This window comes from Varanus komodoensis, unplaced genomic scaffold (assembly GCF_004798865.1).
Source record: "Varanus komodoensis strain SLA01 unplaced genomic scaffold, ASM479886v1 scaffold16, whole genome shotgun sequence".
Taxonomy (NCBI): Eukaryota; Metazoa; Chordata; class Lepidosauria; order Squamata; family Varanidae; genus Varanus; species Varanus komodoensis.
Genome location: NW_025335468.1, coordinates 15,264,516 through 15,277,625, shown reverse-complemented (window position 1 = coordinate 15,277,625; position 13,110 = coordinate 15,264,516).

The window sequence follows — 13,110 nt, the reverse complement described above, 5'->3', positions numbered from 1 at the left end:
AAGTAGAGGAATCTTAGAGGACAAGAAGGAGTTGGAGTATCCACACACTGAACTATATGGATGGAGGTCACTTTCAGCTGACCCCACTCACATCCTCAAAGGTCACCTTTCTCAAAGATGAAGTGACCCAGTGCTGGGTAGCCTATTAGCTGAAGAAGGACACCTTTGAGGTTGGCTGGCAGATGGCAGGCCACCTGCTCAAAGTTCTCCCTTCTTGCTTTCCCCTCCCCACACACTCTGTTTTAATTACAAATAGAAAGAACATAAGCTAATATTTCTTTATTTAATACATCACTTTGTCTACACTGGCAGAGAGTCTCACCTTGTCTATCACCCAACACAGGCCATGATACAGTGTCCAAAACTGTTTCTGTGCCTAATCTCATACTGATTGGCAACTACCCACTCAAAGACCTTGCTCAGGAAAGGAACATTTGCCACCAAACTAAAGCCTTTCCAGGTCCAGGAGGACTCTTCAGGAGTAGCCTCATTGCCACTTCTTTCAGGTGTCCTGGGAATATTCCCTATCACTTCCTTGGCCCAATCACCAATTCCATCTCCAAAAGATTTTACAAGCCAAGCTGAACAAAACTCCAATATGGAAATTGTTGCTTGGAACTGTCCACATACCTTATCTGTGTCCTGAGCTATACCAACTGTAATGCATACAATAGAACTAGATAAAACAGTGCTCTGGATATCTAATCTGATTCTCCTGTGGTAACAATACTATCTACGTATCTTGTACTTGCCCTGAAATCATCATGCATCTTGCTGGCTCAACAACCTCCTTAGGGTCAGCAGATAATAAACAATCCTAAAAAGCTCCTCTAGGCAGCATATGGAGAATTCATCACAGGCAAAGAGATAATTTTTTTTGCTTCACTTCCCGAAAGATACTTGAGTATTGACACATATCAGTTTTCAGTTTGTGGTGGGGGGTGTGTTCCTCCATATATGCACAAGCTCTCTCTGTGTTTCATCACTGTTGACTCTGATACAAGCAATACTGCAGAAGAGGGCATGGGGGGGGGGGGCAATCTTCTCAACTGACTAGGTAATTTCTGCATTCTGCAGATGGATCTAGGTTTAGACAGGAGAGACAGACTTTTCAGCCAGAAACCCTCTAGCTTCAACTCCCTACTTTAACTTAATCTGGAGGCTGAACAGTTCCATTAGCCTCTGGGGCCAGGCCAACTTAATTGATTCCCCATCCTTGCAGAGCAGAAAAGCTGCTGTAATTCCAAGCTCAGCAGGATATGGCCATGACAAGAGACCAGCTGGAAGTCTTTCACCTTCAGATCCCCATCTCCAGGGCCAAATGAAGAACAAGACAAAACTAAGCCTAGAATGTATCCTGATACAGATGTTGAGCCAGTGTCCTGTTGGGACAGCTCCATGAAGGCCATGAAATCCTGCATAATGTCAGTCAAGGTGGCCTTGGCATGAATGTTGATGACCCACAGAACCAGCAATACAGGGCATCTGTACAGTTGTTCTGTCTGCTTCCACCAGACCCCACAGCCTCTCAGTAAGGCATTGCACTGTAAGACAGCAATCTTATGCATGCACTTGCCTCAGAGTGAATCTCACTGAATTCAATAAGCCTACATCTGTGTTGGCATGAGTGTCACAGGAACATTTGCAATGTCATAGGAACACAGGGAGCTGCCAGTCCCTCCCTGATTAACAGTCCCTGGATTAACAGTCTTTCTGAAATCTATACTTCAGTGATCCGCCACCAAGATCTCTGTTCTGACTAAGCAGAAGCAGACCCTAAGCATAGATGCAGGAATATAAAATGTATACATGCATAAATAAGAGACTATTCTTTAAAGTGTAGTAACATGACTTCCATTTAATTGGGAATTGAATTGCATGGTGTTTTTTCTAAATAAACAAAGTAAATTTTGTTAAAATGACTAATGTAATGATATTAAACTGTGAAGAAATATATTTAGAACTTCTGCTGTCAGAGGAATCTCCCTTCCCAGTTTGGGGGCTCAACCTGCTATTTGGAATATGATCACTTACACACTGGAAACAGGCAGGTCTTTTAGAAGGGATGAGTCATGGCTTAACATGTCTTCCAGCAATGCAAATTAACTTTAAACAGTCTATGCAAAGAGGGTGAAACTAAGAGGAGAGCCTGGCAGGTATGTCCTGATAAAGAAAACCAGGAAGCAGCATGAAGCCAGTTTTAAAGCAGAGACATAAGAACACAGTAATATTTTAATTGCTTTGTTTTGCTGATTACACCATGCATGTGTAAATCCTGAACAATTATTATGGACACCATTTGCAGATTAATTACTTGGAATAAAGTAATGTACTAATTATTTACTTCCTAATTCCCTCATCCCTTTGTGGAAATCCCCCCTTTACCTGAAAGACTATAGCTTGCCTGGTTAATGCTCTGTCAAAAAGCATCATATGAATGGCTTCAGGGATGCCAATCACACACAAAGAACCCTTTGTTCATACACTTGACCACAATGGCTCTTTTGGAGAATGGGTACATGGATCCCACCTCCTTCATGTTCCATATAGCTATATAACCTGAGAAGCAGCTCGTGTATGTTCCAGCCTTCCATACACATTTAAACATTTACTCTTTTCCATCTGGCATAAGTCATTTGGCCTCGCCTTTGTGAAACCTTCAAGGAGAGCCTACGGCTGGAGAGAATGAAGCATCTCCTTCAGACAGCAGTTGCTGAGGTCAGCAGCTGTCTCAGATTTCCTTCTGAGCTGTTGGAATTCCACAGTGCTGGAGAAAAGGGCTCCACATACCTGGATTCAGTACTGTATATCCTGGATCCCCTAAACTAGCCTGCTGGTTTCACATGCAGTAGAGACAGAAAAGCAACAAGAGTATAACATACTTTATGGCAAGTGCAGCAACCCAGAAGGACACAAGTGCCTTATGCTTCAGCTGTCGCACTGCTGCTATAATCCTATAATCCCTGGGGTGGGCTATGGCTCAGTTGTAGCATGTACAAGGTCTGCATGAAAAAGGTCCCACGTTCAATCCCCAGCATCTTCAAGTAGGAACGGAACTAGTCCTGTCTACAAACCCTGAAGAGTCACTGTCATTCAGTACTGACAACCATGGGATAGATGGATCAATGGCCTGACTCAGTATAAGGCAACTTCTTATGTTCCCATGCACAAAGGAGAACATAGAAGTATTGTTGGGGAAATCCAGATAAATCTTTATTGAGAAAACTTACTTATATGTGCCATAAAATCAAACATGCAGTGTTCCTCCTCCTCTTTCCCAGAAAGAATCTAAAATCCAAGCCAGGCTCCTTTGCTTCCCTGAAGCTTTATTAGTGATCTGTTTCTTTAAGAGACAGAGACTCTGCTATCCTGAGGTGGCTGCTGCATTTAGTTGCAAAGTTAAGCTTGTTACATTGTTAGCATTTCACTGCATTGAGGCTTTTGTTTTGTTAATCTGCTAGACTGCAGCAAACTAGTTTTCCTGCATGTCAATATCCTCACCCAAATGCTGTTATAATTCATGTGCTTTTCTCTTTGCCATATCAATACTATGTAATCACTGATATTTACTGTACTATTGGGTCATGTCCCCTCTGCAGTTTCTTTGCATTGTTCTGTTCACGAATACAAATACATTATCTGTTGGTATGTATCCGTTGTGTACCCGTCCTAGAATTTGTAGTTGGTGATGGCATGCCCCTATCCCACAGTACTGTTCCTGAAGTTTTGTCTCTGCAGAGCAGTTTTCTGGGTGTTCTCACCAGTAAAACTGCTGAGGTTTGTAACATAATCGTCTCCCTATGGATCCGAGTGTACTTTCTAGTGGGTTGCTAGACTGACTGACTGACGACCGAGTGAGTGTAAGAGGAAGTAAATCCCAATGAATCTTGCTATAAAATTTTGGAAGGATAATCATTCTTCTGTCTAGCTTGAGAACTGAGAAGCCTTTATAGCTCTTGCCGGTGCTGTGGAAGGAAGAGAAACAGCATTAAAATATCCCGATCAGTATAAACACTTAGATCCAAACTGATAAAGATCAGAAATAATCTCTTGCAGATAATTTGCTTATAGAGTGAAATGAGTGCATATGTACCTGTAATCTCCACACTACCAGTGCTCCATAAAGCTCTAATCTTGTTTACCAGCTAAATCCATTATGCCTGCACTTAACTACCGTAAGTGACACTATGCTTTCCTCAAATGGCCTAATTCACACATGGGACTGTTCACCTATGGTAACTTACTATCTTAACACTGAAATAAATCGCAATGAAATAAGTAATAATTGACCATGTGTGGTGGCTACTTAATAATTAGAATCAAATTGTTATTTTTCAGTCATGGCTTTATATGATATTTGGAAGGAAGGAGGTTTGAGAAAATTCCATTGAATTTAGTGGGTCTTACTCCTGAAACAACATGCACAGGATCCAAATGCAAGTTATTACACTAGATATTTATTTTCTATCTCTTGACCTCTTTCTTTCTTCATTTCTAATAATTTAGAACAGAAATACATCACCCAGTTAAAATGAACTGTATGTGCTTCAGGGTGCAATCCTATACATATTCAGTTGGGGAAAGTTCTACAGCTCTCAACATTCCTCATATAGGTTGGAGAATGCTGGGAGTTGTAGGACATTTTTTTCCATCTAAACATGCATAGGATTAAGCATTGAAAGTTATCCTTCCACATTGTTCTTTTGACAGTCTAAAGTTTAAAAGTTTACATTGCAAATAATGTAAAATGTTTTTACAATATGGAGAGCAAGTCAGTGAGAATTGCTTGCAAAAACCTTACTTGCTCCTCAGATTCTGAGACTAGTGGGCAAGACTTACCAGAAGGACAAGTGTCATGAGAAAGAGTGCCATAGGATGTACGCATATTAAACTGATAGATGCAGAAGTGGAAAACTATCAATCTACTTTATTCAACTTTATATTTGTAATCACGAATCCTCCACATTGATTGACATAGCATTGTTTCATTAATATCAATCTAGAATGGTGGAATCCTCAGTGGAGCTACATGTTTTTCCCCGCAAGTACAGCACATTATATAGGGATGGGAGATTCTACCACCTACACTTACCCACATGTTAATTTCCTCTACCACATTTTCCTTGCCATTTTTGATTGCTATTGTGTTTTAAACTGTAATAAGAGTTATAAGCGTTGAAAGAAGAGTTAAGTTTCATCATACTGATTACTCAATTGAGTGGTTGATTGGAATTATATAAAAGTGCCCTCAGTTAACTGGGCACTATTTTAGAAGAAGTATTTCCCATCTAACTGATACATCCACTAGCAGAGAGAAGAGAGGGAGCAGTTACTTACAGGCACAGAAGTGCAGAGTTCTCTTGCCTGCTGGTGCCATTGCCTTTCCCCAACTTGTGTGGCCTTGAGAAGAAGTCAGGGTTCAGTAGATTTCCTTGAAGGAAAGTCATACTTGAACTAGTGTCTCTTACACCTAAGTAACCTGGTACAGAAAGCATTTTGTTGGTTTTTCAGAAATATTGATTTTGCTCATATGAAAACTTGTGCAAAATTAATTTCTGTATTCATCAGCTAGTGCAATAAAGTTTGCAAAATATGGGTGGCATAGAAATGGAATTAAGTAAACAGGACAGAACAGCTAGAAAGGGCCAACTAGCATGGAAAGGAATGAGCAGAACATTGCTGTAAGATTAATGGAAGAAGAGGCTATTAGTAGTTACTAGCCTTGCTGGCTATGTGTTTCCTCCTACACCACAGAAAGCATGCCTGCAGGCACCAGTTGCTGAGGAACTTGGGCAGGAGGAGGTAAGATAGCAGCATGCAAGGGATTACTTTGGTTTAAAATAAAGCACTGGAGTTTACTTGATCAGAGAATCAGGTTGTAAATCTCCTGGTGATCCATTTTCCTGAAAGAAAATATCTTACCTTTGAACCTTACTTTAGAAGCCGTTCTCCCTGGAACATTGATAAACCTGAGAACAGTCATGTCAGGCTGAATTTTCAGCTATAATGTGCTGATATACACAAAGTTGTAAAATAATTTGAATGTACGTGTGTGTGTGTGTGTGTGTGTGTGTTTCCTGTTTGATTATACAGAGATGAAGATAACCTTTTAAAAAGCCTGATTACTAAGGCAATGCTGATCTAAATTTTCAGGAAGGAAGGAAGAAAAGCATAAGCAAATGTCTCCTTTAGCATTTACTTTATTTGTAACTTCGCTTGAAAGGACAGTGGAGAACATTCACAACTAACAGTTTACAGCTGGAACTAGAGCTAGAAGACTCCATATCACTACTGGCTTTACATGCATTAACATTGGCACTGAAAAGTAAGTGTACCTGTGTTAGATCATTCAGGAAAACAGAAGAATTATTGGTGGAGGGGCCATAACTTTCTGTTAGAGAACACACTAAACATGCAAAAGGCTTCAGGTCCAATCTTCAGCATCTTTAAGTAAGGATAGGAAAGAAGCCTGCCTGAAGCCCAGGAGATCTGCTGTTAGATGGACCAAAGATCTGCCTCAGTCTCAAGCAGCTTCTAGTGCCCCAGTGAAGATAAGAGGAGCCATCCTGAGTCAGACCAATGGGCTATTTTATCTGGGCTTTTGCTATCAAAAGGATAAAAGGGGCAAGAAAGGGCTTGCAGTTAGAGTGGAGGGAAAGTACATTGGTCGGTCCTGCTGCAAGATCCCCTAGGATGCCACCAGAAGGACAGAGGGAGGAAGGGGTGGGTGAACAACCCATGGTGACCGCAGTCACCTATTGGGTGCACTGTGGGTTGCTTGCACAGCATCCATCCCACTGTAGCTTATTGCCAGGGTGAGTTGTACACAGAAGTCAACCAAATGCCTGTGGGAAGCTTGTAAGCCAGACATCATTGCCATAAGCACCCTCCCAGATGTGTTGCCAAGCAACAGTATTCAGAGGCATGCCTTCTCCCCTAATGGAAGCAATATATAGCCATCATGATTTGTAGCCATTGATAGCCTTATCTTCCATGATCCAACAATAGTTCCAGAAGAACAAAGAGTGTTATGGCACCTTAAGGACAAATGTGGTTTTCTCCTGGCATAAGCTTTTATGAAGTATAGCTTGCTTCATCAGATATAGCAGGTCACAAAAGCTTATAAATAAATGTGCTAGTTTTAAAGATGCTACAAGACTTGTTATTTCTGCTGCAATAGACTAACATGGCCACCCCTCTGTAAATAATTCCAGAAGAACCCCTTTTCCTGGGAGAAGGTTATTTCATATCTGCTTTAGTTGGATGGGGAGGTCTGAGAGACTGTGGGAGAGCCACACTTCCTAAATCCATTGAGCTCTTTGTTAACTGTACTAATGGCAGCCATTCATATCATTGGAAGTTCTTCATATGGTGAGAGAAGAGTTTGGAAGACTAGAGACATAGGAAGGGGGGAAAGGGGATTTGTGTAGGAAGAATACCTTGAGTAGACAATGTGAAGTTGAAACAAAACTCAAAGGAGGTTTGAGATGGCAAAGAAAGGAAAGTTTGGGAAGAGGCTACCTCCAGAAGGCACTAGACCAGGGGTCCTCCAACTTTTTCACCAGGGGGCCAGTTGAAAGGTGCCAGTGCTGGGTGCAGGCTGGAAAGGTGGTGCTGGCAGTGTGTGTGGGGGGGGGGGGGGGCGCGAGGCGGGGCATGTGCACACAGTGAGGGGAGGGGAGGTGGCTTGCTTGGAGATTGTTTTCACGAGTGAGCAACCTGCTGCCTCCCCGTGCGTGGGGTGAGGTGGGCAACGGTGCGCGCGCGCATGGGTGCAGGCACACGCACAGTGGGTCCAAATGGGCATGGCGGGCCGGATCCAGCCCACGGGCCGTAGCTTGAGGACCCATGGGTTGGACAGAAGCAAGGCAGAGGGAGGAAGAAAGGGTGAATCAGTCATTTTTCTTCTTAAATGAAGCAGGAGAAATGTCTGCTTGAGGGGGTGTCCATCTCCACAAAAAAAAATATAGATCACAGTTATAGCCACCAGCCATGGGAACCTTCCACCTACTATTGACATTATTTGAGGTGACAGTGATATGTTTGATGAGGAACTGTGGCAGCAAGCAGAGAATGCAAGCCATTATTAGTTTTAATTAACAACACAGGAATATCCCTTTCCTGAATATTTTTGTGAAGTGTGAAGCCAGGCATTCCAAGTTATTTATGAGTTAAACTTCCCAGGGTTAACCCAAAAAGAAACCATAGGTAATTGTTGAACTACCTCTGGATTGTTTACTCCTAAACAACTCAGAGTTTCTGGGGTTGGGTGTCTTGAAACAACCCAAGGATGGAGAATCCTGAGTTGTTAATTAAAAATGTAAACAACCAGCACACAGCACTTGCTGCTATGCTGTGTGAGTGCCTGGTTTCATCAAGCAGGGTTTCACACCAGCTCTGCAGTGTGTCATACTTTCCTTAAGACTCCTCTGTGATTAATTTCCGCCAAGAAAGATCTAGGCAAACTTTAGCTTACAGCATGATCCAATGCCTTCCATCCTTGATGCATCTTCTTCCATCCTGAACACATATCCAATGCAAGGCACAAAGTGTGGCAGCTACAGCCTGTTGGAAATGGATGAGACAGTTACTCTTTGGCACACTTTCCAAGGACCAGTGACACCAACTCAACTGAGGAGGATGCCAAGGAATGGGAGAAGGGGCCTGGGAATCCAGGGAAGAGGATGAGACTGCCTCAAGGCCACTGTCCCCTGATTCTCAGACAGACTGTAGGAACAGGCAGGGCTTAGAAGAGAAGGGAGGGGACAAAGGAGAGGAGGAAGATGAGCCCATGTCTTGCCTAACCCTGTGATGTGGCAGTGAGATAGAAGAGCTAATGAGTTACAGAGCAGAGCCTGCATACATCTCAATGGCTGGTTCTTCTAAAGGGAGACCCACCCAGAGGGGTACAGCCTAGCATCACTGAAAAGCAGGGTTTTCAGAAGTAGTTTCTAGTTTGGGGTCAACCAACCACTCTGTTAATGCATAGAGATTAGTCTTTCCATTGCTGTAACTTGATCATAAAGAGCTATTTTGCAAAGGAACTCGCTGTGGTTTTCAATGCTTGAAATGAATAAGGGAAAACCTAACACCTACCACAGTCTCTTCCTTTCCATGCTCTGCATTTCATCAGAGCACCACAGGAAAGGGAAGAAGACTGCAACACTGGGCCAGCCTCCTTTCCTCCATGGCCCACGAGAACATCCCATTAACCCTCTCTGAGGTTAATTTCCAACCTCAGAGAGGCAACCAATGAGGTTCTTTCTGCAGCAATGATGAGCTAAGCAAGGTGGGAGCTCCATGTTCAGTCACACTTCCAAGGGCACAGGACCTCAGAGCTGGGGCTCTAAATAATCCTATGCCCCCCCCACCCCCAGTGTTGAGAGGCCGTAAGATTGCACCCTTAGATACATTGCTTACCTTTTTCTTTTAATTTATATCCATGTAAAATCCCAGTGATCCTAACTACCAGGCAGGTAAAGACCTTTTTATTCAACCATTGTTTTAATAGTCAGGGGTTTTAGATGTTTTAGGATTTTTTTTCCTCTCTTCACAGTCACATTTTCTATTCTTTTCCTCCTTTTTCTTAAGTTCATGATGTGTTGTTTTATATTAATAATTGAGGTTTTACATTGTAATTTTATATTTTGTAAGCCGTCCTGAGTGCTTGGCGGAAGGACGGGATATAAATGCTTGTAATAAATAAATAAATAAATAAATAAATCTGTGCAAAAGACAAGCTAGTCCTGAATTCATGCATTTCTGAACAAGCAAGGCTTTTGAGGTACTCTATGCTCTTGATGCTACTACGAACAAATGTATTTTAATGTTTTGGCCAACAATGTACTTACCGGCATGTTAATTCCATTGAATTAATGATTTATTTATTTATTGGAAATCTTGTATGCCGCCCCATTCGCAAAAGCCTTGGGGCGGCTTCCAACACAAATAATGATGATATGATGAATATCCCAGGGAAGTGAATGATGGAGTTTAGTGGACTCATGTGAATGATTTAGAGAGAGATGTTCCCCATCAAGTGCACTAAAGTTTTTTCTCCCTTCCAAACCTTGCCTCTGAAGGCTAGTGGAGAGAGGAAGCTCTACTGATCTACTCAACACAAGGCAGAGATTCCCCTGTTCATTGCTCCCCCTCCAAACCGGGAGAGAGAGCTCCTCCACCCAAGGTACTGAGGTACATGATGATGTGTGCTGTCTTTCCCCGACTGGGGAAAGTCCAAGTGCAGGAAAGCAGAAGATTGAAAATGGCAGGGGACATGGCGTTGCCCCACACGGGGGGCTGTATTTGAGGGCAATCTACCACCCAAAAAAGTCTTGACTCCCCTACCTACTTGGCAGTAAGTTCCATGGAATCCAGTAACATATATTTCTGAGTAGAATTGCATGCACAGAATGCATGTATAGAATTGCACTGTCAGTATCTCACAATTTATAATTTCATGAGATATTTATGTTCCTCTCTAAGGACACAAGATTAGGATATAAAGAAACCTATTTCCTTCTTTAGAATTAAATATGAAAGAGGGGCAGGGGAATAGAACTTATAGACACATTTTTATAACTCCATTAGAGATGACAACAGGAACCACTAAAAGGAGACCATTTTAACTGACAAATGACAAATATCTGGAAATGCAGTTATTAATGCAGAGTTTATGTTCACATTCTTATGTATACAAATAGAAACACAAACATGTTGGAGTTGAATTCTGTAACTGTAAATGTATTCTGAAAGGCTTTGTATCATTTCCACTGATTTCAAGGGGGATTACCCAAAAACAAATAGAAATATTTTGCCAGTCTGAGTTACCACTGTGGAAAGACCTTTTAATTTCACAGAAATAGAATGTTCCAACAAACCATACTGTGGAGTGACTTAATGGCTTATAATTTAATTTCCTCTCTGGAATTTGTTAGAATGTTTTCCCTCTCCATCACACCCCCATTGTCGGAAACAACACTTTTTTTTTCAGCTCACATTTGAAAGAGAGCTGTAATCCTTTCAGTTCAAATATACTTTGCTAATTATAATACATAAAGGGCATCTTAGGATGTGCTGGTTATTTATGAACATAGAAATTCACAGCAAGGAAAGGTTAATGCCCAGGTCTTTAATTTTGAATGACTTGTGGCATGTCAGATCGCAAAGTTTCAGCATCCTTATCTTATAATCACACCAGGGCCAGTGTTTGGAGGCATATATTATTTTTCTGAAATTGTTGAAGTCTGGTCCAGTCAGTGCTTTGATGGGAACCCTTGGAGCTTCATGAACACCACATTGAGTTCTAGCAAACAAAGCTGGTTATCAGCTTATGCATGTTATTGTTTCCTCCTGCTAATCCAACACAGTCAACTTATGTCCAGCATCATGTGTTATGTTATGCTGTGAGATGATGAGAAGATGGAAAGAGGTTTACATTGCAGAAGAACATTTGCAACTCTTGAAGACACTTTGGAAAAAATGGTTGCCTATATGCAACACATTTGCAAGGTACACCAATTATCTTCAACAAATCAAGTTCTGAAAAAACTGTTTTCTGGTATAGTTTATATAGTATTTTAGATAAAAGCTGACTGAGTTTAGTAAGGTTTACTCCAAGCTGGTTTACAAAGTACTGGGCATTTTGCTTTTATTTAATTCTGGGTGAGACACACTGGTATACTGATTTTCTCTGAGGAAGCACAATCCCACCCCCAAACTAGACTGTGCACTTCTCTGAGCAGTGAGAACTTCCCAGGGCTGTGCCATTTGGGTTTTGTGTCATTTTGAGAAAAGGGCATAGATTGAAGACGTAGTTTTTATAATGGTTCCATTCACACTTTACAGTAAGCCACCCCTGGGAACAAGCTGCACACTGTAGGTTATTCACCCATGGTATGCCTAACAAATGAGTGGATTTACCATGGCTTGTTGTTCTCCTTTTCCCTTAGTCCTCCAGTCCTACATCCCAGTATCCTTCATGGCAAAACCCCTCTTGTCTGCTTGCCCTTGTTCCCACCTGCTCCAATCAAGACCCCTTTGCATTCACCATCTTTCCAAAAAGAAAAAAAATGCCTCTGGAGCACACAGACGAGAACATACTTTTATTATTTTTTTTTCAGCTCCAAAACCGCACAAATGTCTTAGCAATTTTTAAATATGTTGCAAATATACAATGGCATAAGAAAGGGACCACGAAAAGTGGGGAGTCAGTATCTTTCATTTTTGGCTTTGCTGGAGAATTGGGGATGTGCTGAATGGAAGCAAGACAGTGATAAGTAGCAGTGCAACATTCAAAAGTGAGAAGATCGCCTTGCTAAGTAGGAGATTTGTTTCCCCCACCCATTTTGGTGCACCTACTTCTCCTGTCCCGCCCACTCTGTTTCCTTTTCCTTAGTATTCTTTTCCCTACAGCCCTTGCAAATATGTGAACATTTGCCTATATGAAGTCTTGTCCTGTCAGCTTCTTTGTATGCCCTGTCCTTCCTTTGACAGCGGAAACTTAAAAGAGCATTGATAAGGCAAGACAAGGCCTTTCCCACTCAGGTGCCCTCCCAGCTCTTTTGAGCTACAAAGTCACGCAGTGAGCTTCATCGCTCAGTGGGATTAGAACCTGGATTTCCCAAGGTCTAGTCCAACACTCCAAGCACTGTGCCACTACACAACTCTTAAGGAAGCAAAGGAAACAGTGCAGGGAAGAGAGACAGACAGAAGGAAAACTTGAGTAATGTTGAAGACAAGGAGTTTGCATTTAGTCTCCCTCTCAACATGGGATGTGAAACGATGGTGCATTCCTTCAAATTTATTTAGTTATTTGTTAGATTTTAAAACTGTTCCCATAGCCCTATAGGGCTCTCTGGAAGGCACAATATAATGCAGGTATTCCAGATGCTGTGATGTTTCAGTTTGCACTTAGTACTGTCCACACACTGCTCTGATGGAGCTCAACAAGTTCGAAAAGTTGATAGGGCATGGCTTGTTTGAGCACTACCAGATTCAGCTATTTCTGTTGAGAAGTACACCGCATGCAGTTTGATCATTTTAGTCTCATGCAATTGTGTAGTTTTATGTGTTTTCAATACGTTAATACTGCTCAGTAACAGCTTATTG